The sequence below is a fragment of the Triturus cristatus genome, chromosome 1_1 (assembly GCF_964204655.1).
Source record: "Triturus cristatus chromosome 1_1, aTriCri1.1, whole genome shotgun sequence".
Taxonomy (NCBI): Eukaryota; Metazoa; Chordata; class Amphibia; order Caudata; family Salamandridae; genus Triturus; species Triturus cristatus.
Window position 1 is genome coordinate 1,000,695,296 of NC_140579.1, and position 20,268 is coordinate 1,000,715,563.

The following is a 20,268-nucleotide window of genomic DNA, read 5'->3' on the forward strand; positions in this document are numbered from 1 at the left end:
GCACAACTGCATGAAGACTGCACAGATGTATGTAAGAGTACATGTGGGGTAAGGGTTAATTGGAGTTTTGAACATGTACGATCTACCTCACCCATTGCAGGAGTGTAAGGAAAATCTACCCTGTTGTTTTCAAATGTGTTAGCATTTGCCTCTCATTTGTGAGATATTGATTTGTGCTGAATGCTAGCCATCACACTTCAAGAAAACAAGCTGCCCCTTTCCTACGAATGCAAGTCTTACAGAACCAGACCACCACGAATTAAATCTCTGACAACAATTCCTTTGTGCACGCAGACTCATGGTGTGATTCTAGGCAGAAAACGATATTTGATTGGCAATTTCAAAGCACATTTATTACTGTGGTTTTGCAAGTGATAATTACTGTAACAGCCTGACACATTTTCCTTATAGTTTAGAGAGGCAGAAAAGAGCACATGTCCTAACAGCTACTTGAGAGCATGAGCATGTGTACCCTGGGTGAGTGATTAGACTACAGCAAAGGAAATGAGCCTTAGTGATATTGATTGTGTTAGCGTTACTCACTGCTATCTGAAATACCACACAGTGCTGAATACTTAGCATGGGAGTGCAGGAGAAGCACCTGCCTGTGTGCTAAGAGCGTGCTTCTGGAGACTGTGTATTGTCAGGTGCAAGAGAGATTTGCATGGACGCTTGCACAACTGCATGAAGACTGCAGAGATGTATCTAAGGTCACCTGTGGTAAGGGTTAATTGGAGTTTTGAACATGTAGGAACTACCTCACCCGTTGCAGGAGTGTAAGGAAAATCTACCCTGTTGTTGTCAAATGTGTTAGCATTTGCCTCTCATTTGTGAGATATTGATTTGTGCTGAATGCTAGCCATCACAGTTCAAGAAAACAAGCTGCCCCTTTACTACGAATGCATGTCTTACAGAACCAGACCAACACAAATTAAATCTCTGACAACAATTCCTTTGTGCACACAGACTCATGGTGTGATTCTAGGAAGAAAAAACGATATTTGATTGCCAATTTCAAAGCACATTTACTACTGTGGTTTTGCAAGTGATAATTACTGTAACAGCCTGACACCTTTTCCTTATAGTTTAAAGTGGAAGAAAAGAGCACATGTCCTAACAGCTACTTGAGAGCATGAGCATGTCTAACCTGGGTGAGTGATTAGACTAGAGCAAAGGAAATGAGCCTTGGTGATGTTGATTGTGTTAGCGTTACTCACTGCTATCTGAAATACCACACAGTGCTGAATACTTAGCATGGGAGTGCAGGAGAAGCACCTGCCTGTGTGCTAAGAGCGTGCTTCTGGAGACTGTGTATTGTCAGGTGCAAGAGAGATCTGCATGGACGCTTGCACAACTGCATGAAGACTGCACAGATGTATGTAAGAGTACATGTGGGGTAAGGGTTAATTGGAGTTTTGAACATGTAGGACCTACCTCACCCATTGCAGGAGTGTAAGGAAAATCTACCCTGTTGTTTTCAAATGTGTTAGCATTTGCCTCTCATTTGTGAGATATTGATTTGTGCTGAATGCTAGCCATCACACTTCAAGAAAACAAGCTGCCCCTTTCCTACGAATGCAAGTCTTACAGAACCAGACCACCACGAATTAAATCTCTGACAACAATTCCTTTGTGCACACAGACTCATGGTGTGATTCTAGGCAGAAAACGATATTTGATTGGCAATTTCAAAGCACATTTACTACTGTCGTTTTGCAAGTGATAATTACTGTAACAGCCTGACACATGTTCCTTATAGTTTAGAGAGGCAGAAAAGAGCACATGTCCTAACAGCTACTTGAGAGCATGAGCATGTGTAACCTGGGTGAGTGATTAGACTACAGCAAAGGAAATGAGCCTTGGTGATGTTGATTGTGTTAGCGTTACTCACTGCTATCTGAAATACCACACAGTGCTGAATACTTAGCATGGGAGTGCAGGAGAAGCACCTGCCTGTGTGCTAAGAGCGTGCTTCTGGAGACTGTGTATTGTCAGGTGCAAGAGAGATCTGCATGGACGCTTGCACAACTGCATGAAGACTGCAGAGATGTATGTAAGATCAACTGTGGTAAGGGTTAATTGGAGTTTTGAACATGTAGGAACTACCTCACCCATTGCAGGAGTGTAAGGAAAATCTACCCTGTTGTTTTCAAATGTGTTAGCATTTGCCTCTCATTTGTGAGATATTGATTTGTGCTGAATGCTAGCCATCACAGTTCAAGAAAACAAGCTGTCCCTTTCCTACGAATGCATGTCTTACAGAACCAGACCAATACAAATTAAATCTCTGACAACAATTCCTTTGTGCACACAGACTCATGGTGTGATTCTAGGCAGAAAACGATATTTGATTGGCAATTTCAAAGCACATTTACTACTGTGGTTTTGCAAGTGATAATTACTGTAACAGCCTGACACATTTTCCTTATAGTTTAGAGAGGCAGAAAAGAGCACATGTCCTAACAGCTACTTGAGAGCATGAGCATGTGTAACCTGGGTGAGTGATTAGACTACAGCAAAGGAAATGAGCCTTAGTGATATTGATTGTGTTAGCGTTACTCACTGCTATCTGAAATACCACACAGTGCTGAATACTTAGCATGGGAGTGCAGGAGAAGCACCTACCTGTGTGCTAAGAGCGTGCTTCTGGAGACTGTGTATTGTCAGGTGCAAGAGAGATCTGCATGGACGCTTGCACAACTGCATGAAGACTGCACAGATGTATGTAAGAGTACATGTGGGGTAAGGGTTAATTGGAGTTTTGAACATGTAGGATCTACCTCACCCATTGCAGGAGTGTAAGGAAAATCTACCCTGTTGTTTTCAAATGTGTTAGCATTTGCCTCTCATTTGTGAGATATTGATTTGTGCTGAATGCTAGCCATCACACTTCAAGAAAACAAGCTGCCCCTTTCCTACGAATGCAAGTCTTACAGAACCAGACCACCACGAATTAAATCTCTGACAACAATTCGTTTGTGCACGCAGACTCATGGTGTGATTCTAGGCAGAAAACGATATTTGATTGGCAATTTCAAAGCACATTTATTACTGTGGTTTTGCAAGTGATAATTACTGTAACAGCCTGACAAATTTTCCTTATAGTTTAGAGAGGCAGAAAAGAGCACATGTCCTAACAGCTACTTGAGAGCATGAGCATGTGTACCCTGGGTGAGTGATTAGACTACAGCAAAGGAAATGAGCCTTAGTGATATTGATTGTGTTAGCGTTACTCACTGCTATCTGAAATACCACACAGTGCTGAATACTTAGCATGGGAGTGCAGGAGAAGCACCTGCCTGTGTGCTAAGAGCGTGCTTCTGGAGACTGTGTATTGTCAGGTGCAAGAGAGATTTGCATGGACGCTTGCACAACTGCATGAAGACTGCAGAGATGTATCTAAGGTCACCTGTGGTAAGGGTTAATTGGAGTTTTGAACATGTAGGATCTACCTCACCCATTGCAGGAGTGTAAGGAAAATCTACCCTGTTGTTTTCAAATGTGTTAGCATTTGCCTCTCATTTGTGAGATATTGATTTGTGCTGAATGCTAGCCATCACACTTCAAGAAAACAAGCTGCCCCTTTCCTACAAATGCAAGTCTTACAGAACCAGACCACCACGAATTAAATCTCTGACAACAATTCCTTTGTGCACACAGACTCATGGTGTGATTCTAGGCAGAAAACGATATTTGATTGGCAATTTCAAAGCACATTTACTACTGTGGTTTTGCAAGTGATAATTACTGTAACAGCCTGACACATTTTCCTTATAGTTTAGAGAGGCAGAAAAGAGCACATGTCCTAACAGCTACTTGAGAGCATGAGCATGTGTAACCTGGGTGAGTGATTAGACTACAGCAAAGGAAATGAGCCTTAGTGATATTGATTGTGTTAGCGTTACTCACTGCTATCTGAAATACCACACAGTGCTGAATACTTAGCATGGGAGTGCAGGAGAAGCACCTACCTGTGTGCTAAGAGCGTGCTTCTGGAGACTGTGTATTGTCAGGTGCAAGAGAGATCTGCATGGACGCTTGCACAACTGCATGAAGACTGCACAGATGTATGTAAGAGTACATGTGGGGTAAGGGTTAATTGGAGTTTTGAACATGTAGGATCTACCTCACCCATTGCAGGAGTGTAAGGAAAATCTACCCTGTTGTTTTCAAATGTGTTAGCATTTGCCTCTCATTTGTGAGATATTGATTTGTGCTGAATGCTAGCCATCACACTTCAAGAAAACAAGCTGCCCCTTTCCTACGAATGCAAGTCTTACAGAACCAGACCACCACGAATTAAATCTCTGACAACAATTCCTTTGTGCACGCAGACTCATGGTGTGATTCTAGGCAGAAAACGATATTTGATTGGCAATTTCAAAGCACATTTATTACTGTGGTTTTGCAAGTGATAATTACTGTAACAGCCTGACAAATTTTCCTTATAGTTTAGAGAGGCAGAAAAGAGCACATGTCCTAACAGCTACTTGAGAGCATGAGCATGTGTACCCTGGGTGAGTGATTAGACTACAGCAAAGGAAATGAGCCTTAGTGATATTGATTGTGTTAGCGTTACTCACTGCTATCTGAAATACCACACAGTGCTGAATACTTAGCATGGGAGTGCAGGAGAAGCACCTGCCTGTGTGCTAAGAGCGTGCTTCTGGAGACTGTGTATTGTCAGGTGCAAGAGAGATTTGCATGGACGCTTGCACAACTGCATGAAGACTGCAGAGATGTATCTAAGGTCACCTGTGGTAAGGGTTAATTGGAGTTTTGAACATGTAGGAACTACCTCACCCGTTGCAGGAGTGTAAGGAAAATCTACCCTGTTGTTTTCAAATGTGTTAGCATTTGCCTCTCATTTGTGAGATATTGATTTGTGCTGAATGCTAGCCATCACAGTTCAAGAAAACAAGCTGCCCCTTTACTACGAATGCATGTCTTACAGAACCAGACCAACACAAATTAAATCTCTGACAACAATTCCTTTGTGCACACAGACTCATGGTGTGATTCTAGGCAGAAAAAACGATATTTGATTGCCAATTTCAAAGCACATTTACTACTGTGGTTTTGCAAGTGATAATTACTGTAACAGCCTGACACCTTTTCCTTATAGTTTAAAGTGGAAGAAAAGAGCACATGTCCTAACAGCTACTTGAGAGCATGAGCATGTCTAACCTGGGTGAGTGATTAGACTAGAGCAAAGGAAATGAGCCTTGGTGATGTTGATTGTGTTAGCGTTACTCACTGCTATCTGAAATACCACACAGTGCTGAATACTTAGCATGGGAGTGCAGGAGAAGCACCTGCCTGTGTGCTAAGAGCGTGCTTCTGGAGACTGTGTATTGTCAGGTGCAAGAGAGATCTGCATGGACGCTTGCACAACTGCATGAAGACTGCACAGATGTATGTAAGAGTACATGTGGGGTAAGGGTTAATTGGAGTTTTGAACATGTAGGATCTACCTCACCCATTGCAGGAGTGTAAGGAAAATCTACCCTGTTGTTTTCAAATGTGTTAGCATTTGCCTCTCATTTGTGAGATATTGATTTGTGCTGAATGCTAGCCATCACACTTCAAGAAAACAAGCTGCCCCTTTCCTACAAATGCAAGTCTTACAGAACCAGACCACCACGAATTAAATCTCTGACAACAATTCCTTTGTGCACACAGACTCATGGTGTGATTCTAGGCAGAAAACGATATTTGATTGGCAATTTCAAAGCACATTTACTACTGTCGTTTTGCAAGTGATAATTACTGTAACAGCCTGACACATGTTCCTTATAGTTTAGAGAGGCAGAAAAGAGCACATGTCCTAACAGCTACTTGAGAGCATGAGCATGTGTAACCTGGGTGAGTGATTAGACTACAGCAAAGGAAATGAGCCTTGGTGATGTTGATTGTGTTAGCGTTACTCACTGCTATCTGAAATACCACACAGTGCTGAATACTTAGCATGGGAGTGCAGGAGAAGCACCTGCCTGTGTGCTAAGAGCGTGCTTCTGGAGACTGTGTATTGTCAGGTGCAAGAGAGATCTGCATGGACGCTTGCACAACTGCATGAAGACTGCAGAGATGTATGTAAGATCAACTGTGGTAAGGGTTAATTGGAGTTTTGAACATGTAGGATCTACCTCACCCATTGCAGGAGTGTAAGGAAAATCTACCCTGTTATTTTCAAATGTGTTAGCATTTGCCTCTCATTTGTGAGATATTGATTTGTGCTGAATGCTAGCCATCACACTTCAAGAAAACAAGCTGCCCCTTTCCTACGAATGCAAGTCTTACAGAACCAGACCACCACGAATTAAATCTCTGACAACAATTCCTTTGTGCACGCAGACTCATGGTGTGATTCTAGGCAGAAAACGATATTTGATTGGCAATTTCAAAGCACATTTACTACTGTGGTTTTGCAAGTGATAATTACTGTAACAGCCTGACACATTTTCCTTATAGTTTAGAGAGGCAGAAAAGAGCACATGTCCTAACAGCTACTTGAGAGCATGAGCATGTGTACCCTGGGTGAGTGATTAGACTACAGCAAAGGAAATGAGCCTTAGTGATATTGATTGTGTTAGCGTTACTCACTGCCATCTGAAATACCACACAGTGCTGAATACTTAGCATGGGAGTGCAGGAGAAGCACCTGCCTGTGTACTAAGAGCGTGCTTCTGGAGACTGTGTATTGTCAGGTGCAAGAGAGATCTGCATGGACGCTTGCACAACTGCATGAAGACTGCAGAGATGTATGTAAGATCAACTGTGGTAAGGGTTAATTGGAGTTTTGAACATGTAGGATCTACCTCACCCATTGCAGGAGTGTAAGGAAAATCTACCCTGTTGTTTTCAAATGTGTTAGCATTTGCCTCTACTTTGTGAGATATTGATTTGTGCTGAATGCTAGCCATCACAGTTCAAGAAAACAAGCTGCCCCTTTCCTACGAATGCATGTCTTACAGAACCAGACCAATACAAATTAAATCTCTGACAACAATTCCTTTGTGCACAGAGACTCATGGTGTGATTCTAGGCAGAAAACGATATTTGATTGGCAATTTCAAAGCACATTTACTACTGTGGTTTTGCAAGTGATAATTACTGTAACAGCCTGACACATTTTCCTTATAGTTTAGAGAGGCAGAAAAGAGCACATGTCCTAACAGCTACTTGAGAGCATGAGCATGTGTAACCTGGGTGAGTGATTAGACTACAGCAAAGGAAATGAGCCTTAGTGATATTGATTGTGTTAGCGTTACTCACTGCTATCTGAAATACCACACAGTGCTGAATACTTAGCATGGGAGTGCAGGAGAAGCACCTACCTGTGTGCTAAGAGTGTGCTTCTGGAGACTGTGTATTGTCAGGTGCAAGAGAGATCTGCATGGACGCTTGCACAACTGCATGAAGACTGCACAGATGTATGTAAGAGTACATGTGGGGTAAGGGTTAATTGGAGTTTTGAACATGTAGGATCTACCTCACCCATTGCAGGAGTGTAAGGAAAATCTACCCTGTTGTTTTCAAATGTGTTAGCATTTGCCTCTCATTTGTGAGATATTGATTTGTGCTGAATGCTAGCCATCACACTTCAAGAAAACAAGCTGCCCCTTTCCTACGAATGCAAGTCTTACAGAACCAGACCACCACAAATTAAATCTCTGACAACAATTCCTTTGTGCACGCAGACTCATGGTGTGATTCTAGGCAGAAAACGATATTTGATTGGCAATTTCAAAGCACATTTATTACTGTGGTTTTGCAAGTGATAATTACTGTAACAGCCTGACACATTTTCCTTATAGTTTAGAGAGGCAGAAAAGAGCACATGTCCTAACAGCTACTTGAGAGCATGAGCATGTGTACCCTGGGTGAGTGATTAGACTACAGCAAAGGAAATGAGCCTTAGTGATATTGATTGTGTTAGCGTTACTCACTGCTATCTGAAATACCACACAGTGCTGAATACTTAGCATGGGAGTGCAGGAGAAGCACCTGCCTGTGTGCTAAGAGCGTGCTTCTGGAGACTGTGTATTGTCAGGTGCAAGAGAGATCTGCATGGACGCTTGCAAAACTGCATGAAGACTGCAGAGATGTATGTAAGATCAACTGTGGTAAGGGTTAATTGGAGTTTTGAACATGTAGGAACTACCTCACCCATTGCAGGAGTGTAAGGAAAATCTACCCTGTTGTTTTCAAATGTGTTAGCATTTGCCTCTCATTTGTGAGATATTGATTTGTGCTGAATGCTAGCCATCACAGTTCAAGAAAACAAGCTGCCCCTTTCCTACGAATGCATGTCTTACAGAACCAGACCAATACAAATTAAATATCTGACAACAATTCCTTTGTGCACAGAGACTCATGGTGTGATTCTAGGCAGAAAACGATATTTGATTGGCAATTTCAAAGCACATTTACTACTGTGGTTTTGCAAGTGATAATTACTGTAACAGCCTGACACATTTTCCTTATAGTTTAGAGAGGCAGAAAAGAGCACATGTCCTAACAGCTACTTGAGAGCATGAGCATGTGTAACCTGGGTGAGTGATTAGACTACAGCAAAGGAAATGAGCCTTAGTGATATTGATTGTGTTAGCGTTACTCACTGCTATCTGAAATACCACACAGTGCTGAATACTTAGCATGGGAGTGCAGGAGAAGCACCTACCTGTGTGCTAAGAGTGTGCTTCTGGAGACTGTGTATTGTCAGGTGCAAGAGAGATCTGCATGGACGCTTGCACAACTGCATGAAGACTGCACAGATGTATGTAAGAGTACATGTGGGGTAAGGGTTAATTGGAGTTTTGAACATGTAGGATCTACCTCACCCATTGCAGGAGTGTAAGGAAAATCTACCCTGTTGTTTTCAAATGTGTTAGCATTTGCCTCTCATTTGTGAGATATTGATTTGTGCTGAATGCTAGCCATCACACTTCAAGAAAACAAGCTGCCCCTTTCCTACGAGTGCAAGTCTTACAGAACCAGACCACCACAAATTAAATCTCTGACAACAATTCCTTTGTGCACGCAGACTCATGGTGTGATTCTAGGCAGAAAACGATATTTGATTGGCAATTTCAAAGCACATTTATTACTGTGGTTTTGCAAGTGATAATTACTGTAACAGCCTGACACATTTTCCTTATAGTTTAGAGAGGCAGAAAAGAGCACATGTCCTAACAGCTACTTGAGAGCATGAGCATGTGTACCCTGGGTGAGTGATTAGACTACAGCAAAGGAAATGAGCCTTAGTGATATTGATTGTGTTAGCGTTACTCACTGCTATCTGAAATACCACACAGTGCTGAATACTTAGCATGGGAGTGCAGGAGAAGCACCTGCCTGTGTGCTAAGAGCGTGCTTCTGGAGACTGTGTATTGTCAGGTGCAAGAGAGATTTGCATGGACGCTTGCACAACTGCATGAAGACTGCAGAGATGTATCTAAGGTCACCTGTGGTAAGGGTTAATTGGAGTTTTGAACATGTAGGAACTACCTCACCCGTTGCAGGAGTGTAAGGAAAATCTACCCTGTTGTTTTCAAATGTGTTAGCATTTGCCTCTCATTTGTGAGATATTGATTTGTGCTGAATGCTAGCCATCACAGTTCAAGAAAACAAGCTGCCCCTTTACTACGAATGCATGTCTTACAGAACCAGACCAACACAAATTAAATCTCTGACAACAATTCCTTTGTGCACACAGACTCATGGTGTGATTCTAGGCAGAAAAAACGATATTTGATTGCCAATTTCAAAGCACATTTACTACTGTGGTTTTGCAAGTGATAATTACTGTAACAGCCTGACACCTTTTCCTTATAGTTTAAAGTGGAAGAAAAGAGCACATGTCCTAACAGCTACTTGAGAGCATGAGCATGTCTAACCTGGGTGAGTGATTAGACTAGAGCAAAGGAAATGAGCCTTGGTGATGTTGATTGTGTTAGCGTTACTCACTGCTATCTGAAATACCACACAGTGCTGAATACTTAGCATGGGAGTGCAGGAGAAGCACCTGCCTGTGTGCTAAGAGCGTGCTTCTGGAGACTGTGTATTGTCAGGTGCAAGAGAGATCTGCATGGACGCTTGCACAACTGCATGAAGACTGCACAGATGTATGTAAGAGTACATGTGGGGTAAGGGTTAATTGGAGTTTTGAACATGTAGGATCTACCTCACCCATTGCAGGAGTGTAAGGAAAATCTACCCTGTTGTTTTCAAATGTGTTAGCATTTGCCTCTCATTTGTGAGATATTGATTTGTGCTGAATGCTAGCCATCACACTTCAAGAAAACAAGCTGCCCCTTTCCTACGAATGCAAGTCTTACAGAACCAGACCACCACGAATTAAATCTCTGACAACAATTCCTTTGTGCACACAGACTCATGGTGTGATTCTAGGCAGAAAACGATATTTGATTGGCAATTTCAAAGCAAATTTACTACTGTCGTTTTGCAAGTGATAATTACTGTAACAGCCTGACACATGTTCCTTATAGTTTAGAGAGGCAGAAAAGAGCACATGTCCTAACAGCTACTTGAGAGCATGAGCATGTGTAACCTGGGTGAGTGATTAGACTACAGCAAAGGAAATGAGCCTTGGTGATGTTGATTGTGTTAGCGTTACTCACTGCTATCTGAAATACCACAGAGTGCTGAATACTTAGCATGGGAGTGCAGGAGAAGCACCTGCCTGTGTGCTAAGAGCGTGCTTCTGGAGACTGTGTATTGTCAGGTGCAAGAGAGATCTGCATGGACGCTTGCACAACTGCATGAAGACTGCAGAGATGTATGTAAGATCAACTGTGGTAAGGGTTAATTGGAGTTTTGAACATGTAGGAACTACCTCACCCATTGCAGGAGTGTAAGGAAAATCTACCCTGTTGTTTTCAAATGTGTTAGCATTTGCCTCTCATTTGTGAGATATTGATTTGTGCTGAATGCTAGCCATCACAGTTCAAGAAAACAAGCTGCCCCTTTCCTACGAATGCATGTCTTACAGAACCAGACCAATACAAATTAAATCTCTGACAACAATTCCTTTGTGCACACAGACTCATGGTGTGATTCTAGGCAGAAAACGATATTTGATTGGCAATTTCAAAGCACATTTACTACTGTGGTTTTGCAAGTGATAATTACTGTAACAGCCTGACACATTTTCCTTATAGTTTAGAGAGGCAGAAAAGAGCACATGTCCTAACAGCTACTTGAGAGCATGAGCATGTGTAACCTGGGTGAGTGATTAGACTACAGCAAAGGAAATGAGCCTTAGTGATATTGATTGTGTTAGCGTTACTCACTGCTATCTGAAATACCACACAGTGCTGAATACTTAGCATGGGAGTGCAGGAGAAGCACCTACCTGTGTGCTAAGAGCGTGCTTCTGGAGACTGTGTATTGTCAGGTGCAAGAGAGATTTGCATGGACGCTTGCACAACTGCATGAAGACTGCAGAGATGTATCTAAGGTCACCTGTGGTAAGGGTTAATTGGAGTTTTGAACATGTAGGAACTACCTCACCCGTTGCAGGAGTGTAAGGAAAATCTACCCTGTTGTTTTCAAATGTGTTAGCATTTGCCTCTCATTTGTGAGATATTGATTTGTGCTGAATGCTAGCCATCACAGTTCAAGAAAACAAGCTGCCCCTTTACTACGAATGCATGTCTTACAGAACCAGACCAACACAAATTAAATCTCTGACAACAATTCCTTTGTGCACACAGACTCATGGTGTGATTCTAGGCAGAAAAAACGATATTTGATTGCCAATTTCAAAGCACATTTACTACTGTGGTTTTGCAAGTGATAATTACTGTAACAGCCTGACACCTTTTCCTTATAGTTTAAAGTGGAAGAAAAGAGCACATGTCCTAACAGCTACTTGAGAGCATGAGCATGTCTAACCTGGGTGAGTGATTAGACTAGAGCAAAGGAAATGAGCCTTGGTGATGTTGATTGTGTTAGCGTTACTCACTGCTATCTGAAATACCACACAGTGCTGAATACTTAGCATGGGAGTGCAGGAGAAGCACCTGCCTGTGTGCTAAGAGCGTGCTTCTGGAGACTGTGTATTGTCAGGTGCAAGAGAGATCTGCATGGACGCTTGCACAACTGCATGAAGACTGCACAGATGTATGTAAGAGTACATGTGGGGTAAGGGTTAATTGGAGTTTTGAACATGTAGGATCTACCTCACCCATTGCAGGAGTGTAAGGAAAATCTACCCTGTTGTTTTCAAATGTGTTAGCATTTGCCTCTCATTTGTGAGATATTGATTTGTGCTGAATGCTAGCCATCACACTTCAAGAAAACAAGCTGCCCCTTTCCTACGAATGCAAGTCTTACAGAACCAGACCACCACGAATTAAATCTCTGACAACAATTCCTTTGTGCACACAGACTCATGGTGTGATTCTAGGCAGAAAACGATATTTGATTGGCAATTTCAAAGCAAATTTACTACTGTCGTTTTGCAAGTGATAATTACTGTAACAGCCTGACACATGTTCCTTATAGTTTAGAGAGGCAGAAAAGAGCACATGTCCTAACAGCTACTTGAGAGCATGAGCATGTGTAACCTGGGTGAGTGATTAGACTACAGCAAAGGAAATGAGCCTTGGTGATGTTGATTGTGTTAGCGTTACTCACTGCTATCTGAAATACCACAGAGTGCTGAATACTTAGCATGGGAGTGCAGGAGAAGCACCTGCCTGTGTGCTAAGAGCGTGCTTCTGGAGACTGTGTATTGTCAGGTGCAAGAGAGATCTGCATGGACGCTTGCACAACTGCATGAAGACTGCAGAGATGTATGTAAGATCAACTGTGGTAAGGGTTAATTGGAGTTTTGAACATGTAGGAACTACCTCACCCATTGCAGGAGTGTAAGGAAAATCTACCCTGTTGTTTTCAAATGTGTTAGCATTTGCCTCTCATTTGTGAGATATTGATTTGTGCTGAATGCTAGCCATCACAGTTCAAGAAAACAAGCTGCCCCTTTCCTACGAATGCATGTCTTACAGAACCAGACCAATACAAATTAAATCTCTGACAACAATTCCTTTGTGCACACAGACTCATGGTGTGATTCTAGGCAGAAAACGATATTTGATTGGCAATTTCAAAGCACATTTACTACTGTGGTTTTGCAAGTGATAATTACTGTAACAGCCTGACACATTTTCCTTATAGTTTAGAGAGGCAGAAAAGAGCACATGTCCTAACAGCTACTTGAGAGCATGAGCATGTGTAACCTGGGTGAGTGATTAGACTACAGCAAAGGAAATGAGCCTTAGTGATATTGATTGTGTTAGCGTTACTCACTGCTATCTGAAATACCACACAGTGCTGAATACTTAGCATGGGAGTGCAGGAGAAGCACCTACCTGTGTGCTAAGAGCGTGCTTCTGGAGACTGTGTATTGTCAGGTGCAAGAGAGATTTGCATGGACGCTTGCACAACTGCATGAAGACTGCAGAGATGTATCTAAGGTCACCTGTGGTAAGGGTTAATTGGAGTTTTGAACATGTAGGAACTACCTCACCCGTTGCAGGAGTGTAAGGAAAATCTACCCTGTTGTTTTCAAATGTGTTAGCATTTGCCTCTCATTTGTGAGATATTGATTTGTGCTGAATGCTAGCCATCACAGTTCAAGAAAACAAGCTGCCCCTTTACTACGAATTCATGTCTTACAGAACCAGACCAACACAAATTAAATCTCTGACAACAATTCCTTTGTGCACACAGACTCATGGTGTGATTCTAGGCAGAAAAAACGATATTTGATTGCCAATTTCAAAGCACATTTACTACTGTGGTTTTGCAAGTGATAATTACTGTAACAGCCTGACACCTTTTCCTTATAGTTTAAAGTGGAAGAAAAGAGCACATGTCCTAACAGCTACTTGAGAGCATGAGCATGTCTAACCTGCGTGAGTGATTAGACTAGAGCAAAGGAAATTAGCCTTGGTGATGTTGATTGTGTTAGCGTTACTCACTGCTATCTGAAATACCACACAGTGCTGAATACTTAGCATGGGAGTGCAGGAGAAGCACCTGCCTGTGTGCTAAGAGCGTGCTTCTGGAGACTGTGTATTGTCAGGTGCAAGAGAGATCTGCATGGACGCTTGCACAACTGCATGAGACTGCACAGATGTATGTAAGAGTACATGTGGGGTAAGGGTTAATTGGAGTTTTGAACATGTAGGATCTACCTCACCCATTGCAGGAGTGTAAGGAAAATCTACCCTGTTGTTTTCAAATGTGTTAGCATTTGCCTCTCATTTGTGAGATATTGATTTGTGCTGAATGCTAGCCATCACACTTCAAGAAAACAAGCTGCCCCTTTCCTACGAATGCAAGTCTTACAGAACCAGACCACCACGAATTAAATCTCTGACAACAATTCCTTTGTGCACACAGACTCATGGTGTGATTCTAGGCAGAAAACGATATTTGATTGGCAATTTCAAAGCACATTTACTACTGTCGTTTTGCAAGTGATAATTACTGTAACAGCCTGACACATGTTCCTTATAGTTTAGAGAGGCAGAAAAGAGCACATGTCCTAACAGCTACTTGAGAGCATGAGCATGTGTAACCTGGGTGAGTGATTAGACTACAGCAAAGGAAATGAGCCTTGGTGATGTTGATTGTGTTAGCGTTACTCACTGCTATCTGAAATACTGCTGAATACTTAGCATGGGAGTGCAGGAGAAGCACCTGCCTGTGTGCTAAGAGCGTGCTTCTGGAGACTGTGTATTGTCAGGTGCAAGAGAGATCTGCATGGACGCTTGCACAACTGCATGAAGACTGCAGAGATGTATGTAAGATCAACTGTGGTAAGGGTTAATTGGAGTTTTGAACATGTAGGAACTACCTCACCCATTGCAGGAGTGTAAGGAAAATCTACCCTGTTGTTTTCAAATGTGTTAGCATTTGCCTCTCATTTGTGAGATATTGATTTGTGCTGAATGCTAGCCATCACAGTTCAAGAAAACAAGCTGCCCCTTTCCTACGAATGCATGTCTTACAGAACCAGACCAATACAAATTAAATCTCTGACAACAATTCCTTTGTGCACACAGACTCATGGTGTGATTCTAGGCAGAAAACGATATTTGATTGGCAATTTCAAAGCACATTTACTACTGTGGTTTTGCAAGTGATAATTACTGTAACAGCCTGACACATTTTCCTTATAGTTTAGAGAGGCAGAAAAGAGCACATGTCCTAACAGCTACTTGAGAGCATGAGCATGTGTAACCTGGGTGAGTGATTAGACTACAGCAAAGGAAATGAGCCTTAGTGATATTGATTGTGTTAGCGTTACTCACTGCTATCTGAAATACCACACAGTGCTGAATACTTAGCATGGGAGTGCAGGAGAAGCACCTACCTGTGTGCTAAGAGCGTGCTTCTGGAGACTGTGTATTGTCAGGTGCAAGAGAGATCTGCATGGACGCTTGCACAACTGCATGAAGACTGCAGAGATGTATGTAAGATCAACAGTGGTAAGGGTTAATTGGAGTTTTGAACATGTAGGAACTACCTCACCCATTGCAGGAGTGTAAGGAAAATCTACCCTATTGTTTTCAAATGTGTTAGCATTTGCCTCTCATTTGTGAGATATTGATTTGTGCTGAATGCTAGCCATCACAGTTCAAGAAAACAAGCTGCCCCTTTCCTACGAATGCAAGTCTTACAGAACCAGACCACCACGAATTAAATCTCTGACAACAATTCCTTTGTGCACGCAGACTCATGGTGTGATTCTAGGCAGAAAACGATATTTGATTGGCAATTTCAAAGCACATTTACTACTGTGGTTTTGCAAGTGATAATTACTGTAACAGCCTGACACATTTTCCTTATAGTTTAGAGAGGCAGAAAAGAGCACATGTCCTAACAGCTACTTGAGAGCATGAGCATGTGTACCCTGGGTGAGTGATTAGACTACAGCAAAGGAAATGAGCCTTAGTGATATTGATTGTGTTAGCGTTACTCACTGCCATCTGAAATACCACACAGTGCTGAATACTTAGCATGGGAGTGCAGGAGAAGCACCTGCCTGTGTACTAAGAGCGTGCTTCTGGAGACTGTGTATTGTCAGGTGCAAGAGAGATTTGCATGGACGCTTGCACAACTGCATGAAGACTGCAGAGATGTATCTAAGATCACCTGTGGTAAGGGTTAATTGGAGTTTTGAACATGTAGGAACTACCTCACCCATTGCAGGAGTGTAAGGAAAATCTACCCTGTTGTTTTCAAATGTGTTAGCATTTGCCTCTCATTTGTGAGATATTGATTTGTGCTGAATGCTAGCCATCACAGTTCAAGAAAACAAGCTGCCCCTTTACTACGAATGCATGTCTTACAGAACCAGACCAACACAAATTAAATCTCTGACAACAATTCCTTTGTGCACACAGACTCATGGTGTGATTCTAGGCAGAAAACGATATTTGATTGCCAATTTCAAAGCACATTTACTACTGTGGTTTTGCAAGTGATAATTACTGTAACAGCCTGACACCTTTTCCTTATAGTTTAAAGTGGAAGAAAAGAGCACATGTCCTAACAGCTACTTGAGAGCATGAGCATGTCTAACCTGGGTGAGTAATTAGACTAGAGCAAAGGAAATGAGCCTTGGTGATGTTGATTGTGTTAGCGTTACTCACTGCTATCTGAAATACCACACAGTGCTGAATACTTAGCATGGGAGTGCAGGAGAAGCACCTGCCTGTGTGCTAAGAGCGTGCTTCTGGAGACTGTGTATTGTCAGGTGCAAGAGAGATCTGCATGGACGCTTGCACAACTGCATGAAGACTGCACAGATGTATGTAAGAGTACATGTGGGGTAAGGGTTAATTGGAGTTTTGAACATGTAGGATCTACCTCACCCATTGCAGGAGTGTAAGGAAAATCTACCCTGTTGTTTTCAAATGTGTTAGCATTTGCCTCTCATTTGTGATATATTGATTTGTGCTGAATGCTAGCCATCACACTTCAAGAAAACAAGCTGCCCCTTTCCTACGAATGCAAGTCTTACAGAACCAGACCACCACGAATTAAATCTCTGACAACAATTCCTTTGTGCACACAGACTCATGGTGTGATTCTAGGCAGAAAACGATATTTGATTGGCAATTTCAAAGCACATTTACTACTGTGGTTTTGCAAGTGATAATTACTTTAACAGCCTGACACATGTTCCTTATAGTTTAGAGAGGCAGAAAAGAGCACATGTCCTAACAGCTACTTGAGAGGATGAGCATGTGTAACCTGGGTGAGTGATTAGACTACAGCAAAGGAAATGAGCCTTAGTGATATTGATTGTGTTAGCGTTACTCACTGCTATCTGAAATACCACACAGTGCTGAATACTTAGCATGGGAGTGCAGGAGAAGCACCTGCCTGTGTGCTAAGAGCGTGCTTCTGGAGACTGTGTATTGTCAGGTGCAAGAGAGATCTGCATGGACGCTTGCAAAACTGCATGAAGACTGCAGAGATGTATGTAAGATAAACTGTGGTAAGGGTTAATTGGAGTTTTGAACATGTAGGAACTACCTCACCCATTGCAGGAGTGTAAGGAAAATCTACCCTGTTGTTTTCAAATGTGTTAGCATTTGCCTCTCATTTGTGAGATATTGATTTGTGCTGAATGCTAGCCATCACACTTCAAGAAAACAAGCTGCCCCTTTCCTACGAATGCATGTCTTACAGAACCAGACCAATACAAATTAAATCTCTGACAACAATTCCTTTGTGCACAGAGACTCATGGTGTGATTCTAGGCAGAAAACGATATTTGATTGGCAATTTCAAAGCACATTTACTACTGTGGTTTTGCAAGTGATAATTACTGTAACAGCCTGACACATTTTCCTTATAGTTTAGAGAGGCAGAAAAGAGCACATGTCCTAACAGCTACTTGAGAGCATGAGCATGTGTAACCTGGGTGAGTGATTAGACTACAGCAAAGGAAATGAGCCTTAGTGATATTGATTGTGTTAGCGTTACTCACTGCTATCTGAAATACCACACAGTGCTGAATACTTAGCATGGGAGTGCAGGAGAAGCACCTACCTGTGTGCTAAGAGTGTGCTTCTGGAGACTGTGTATTGTCAGGTGCAAGAGAGATCTGCATGGACGCTTGCACAACTGCATGAAGACTGCACAGATGTATGTAAGAGTACATGTGGGGTAAGGGTTAATTGGAGTTTTGAACATGTAGGATCTACCTCACCCATTGCAGGAGTGTAAGGAAAATCTACCCTGTTGTTTTCAAATGTGTTAGCATTTGCCTCTCATTTGTGAGATATTGATTTGTGCTGAATGCTAGCCATCACACTTCAAGAAAACAAGCTGCCCCTTTCCTACGAATGCAAGTCTTACAGAACCAGACCACCACAAATTAAATCTCTGACAACAATTCCTTTGTGCACGCAGACTCATGGTGTGATTCTAGGCAGAAAACGATATTTGATTGGCAATTTCAAAGCACATTTATTACTGTGGTTTTGCAAGTGATAATTACTGTAACAGCCTGACACATTTTCCTTATAGTTTAGAGAGGCAGAAAAGAGCACATGTCCTAACAGCTACTTGAGAGCATGAGCATGTGTACCCTGGGTGAGTGATTAGACTACAGCAAAGGAAATGAGCCTTAGTGATATTGATTGTGTTAGCGTTACTCACTGCTATCTGAAATACCACACAGTGCTGAATACTTAGCATGGGAGTGCAGGAGAAGCACCTGCCTGTGTGCTAAGAGCGTGCTTCTGGAGACTGTGTATTGTCAGGTGCAAGAGAGATCTGCATGGACGCTTGCAAAACTGCATGAAGACTGCAGAGATGTATGTAAGATCAACTGTGGTAAGGGTTAATTGGAGTTTTGAACATGTAGGAACTACCTCACCCATTGCAGGAGTGTAAGGAAAATCTACCCTGTTGTTTTCAAATGTGTTAGCATTTGCCTCTCATTTGTGAGATATTGATTTGTGCTGAATGCTAGCCATCACAGTTCAAGAAAACAAGCTGCCCCTTTCCTACGAATGCATGTCTTACAGAACCAGACCAATACAAATTAAATATCTGACAACAATTCCTTTGTGCACAGAGACTCATGGTGTGATTCTAGGCAGAAAACGATATTTGATTGGCAATTTCAAAGCACATTTACTACTGTGGTTTTGCAAGTGATAATTACTGTAACAGCCTGACACATTTTCCTTATAGTTTAGAGAGGCAGAAAAGAGCACATGTCCTAACAGCTACTTGAGAGCATGAGCATGTGTAACCTGGGTGAGTGATTAGACTACAGCAAAGGAAATGAGCCTTAGTGATATTGATTGTGTTAGCGTTACTCACTGCTATCTGAAATACCACACAGTGCTGAATACTTAGCATGGGAGTGCAGGAGAAGCACCTACCTGTGTGCTAAGAGTGTGCTTCTGGAGACTGTGTATTGTCAGGTGCAAGAGAGATCTGCATGGACGCTTGCACAACTGCATGAAGACTGCACAGATGTATGTAAGAGTACATGTGGGGTAAGGGTTAATTGGAGTTTTGAACATGTAGGATCTACCTCACCCATTGCAGGAGTGTAAGGAAAATCTACCCTGTTGTTTTCAAATGTGTTAGCATTTGCCTCTCATTTGTGAGATATTGATTTGTGCTGAATGCTAGCCATCACACTTCAAGAAAACAAGCTGCCCCTTTCCTACGAGTGCAAGTCTTACAGAACCAGACCACCACAAATTAAATCTCTGACAACAATTCCTTTGTGCACGCAGACTCATGGTGTGATTCTAGGCAGAAAACGATATTTGATTGGCAATTTCAAAGCACATTTATTACTGTGGTTTTGCAAGTGATAATTACTGTAACAGCCTGACACATTTTCCTTATAGTTTAGAGAGGCAGAAAAGAGCACATGTCCTAACAGCTACTTGAGAGCATGAGCATGTGTACCCTGGGTGAGTGATTAGACTACAGCAAAGGAAATGAGCCTTAGTGATATTGATTGTGTTAGCGTTACTCACTGCTATCTGAAATACCACACAGTGCTGAATACTTAGCATGGGAGTGCAGGAGAAGCACCTGCCTGTGTGCTAAGAGCGTGCTTCTGGAGACTGTGTATTGTCAGGTGCAAGAGAGATTTGCATGGACGCTTGCACAACTGCATGAAGACTGCAGAGATGTATCTAAGGTCACCTGTGGTAAGGGTTAATTGGAGTTTTGAACATGTAGGAA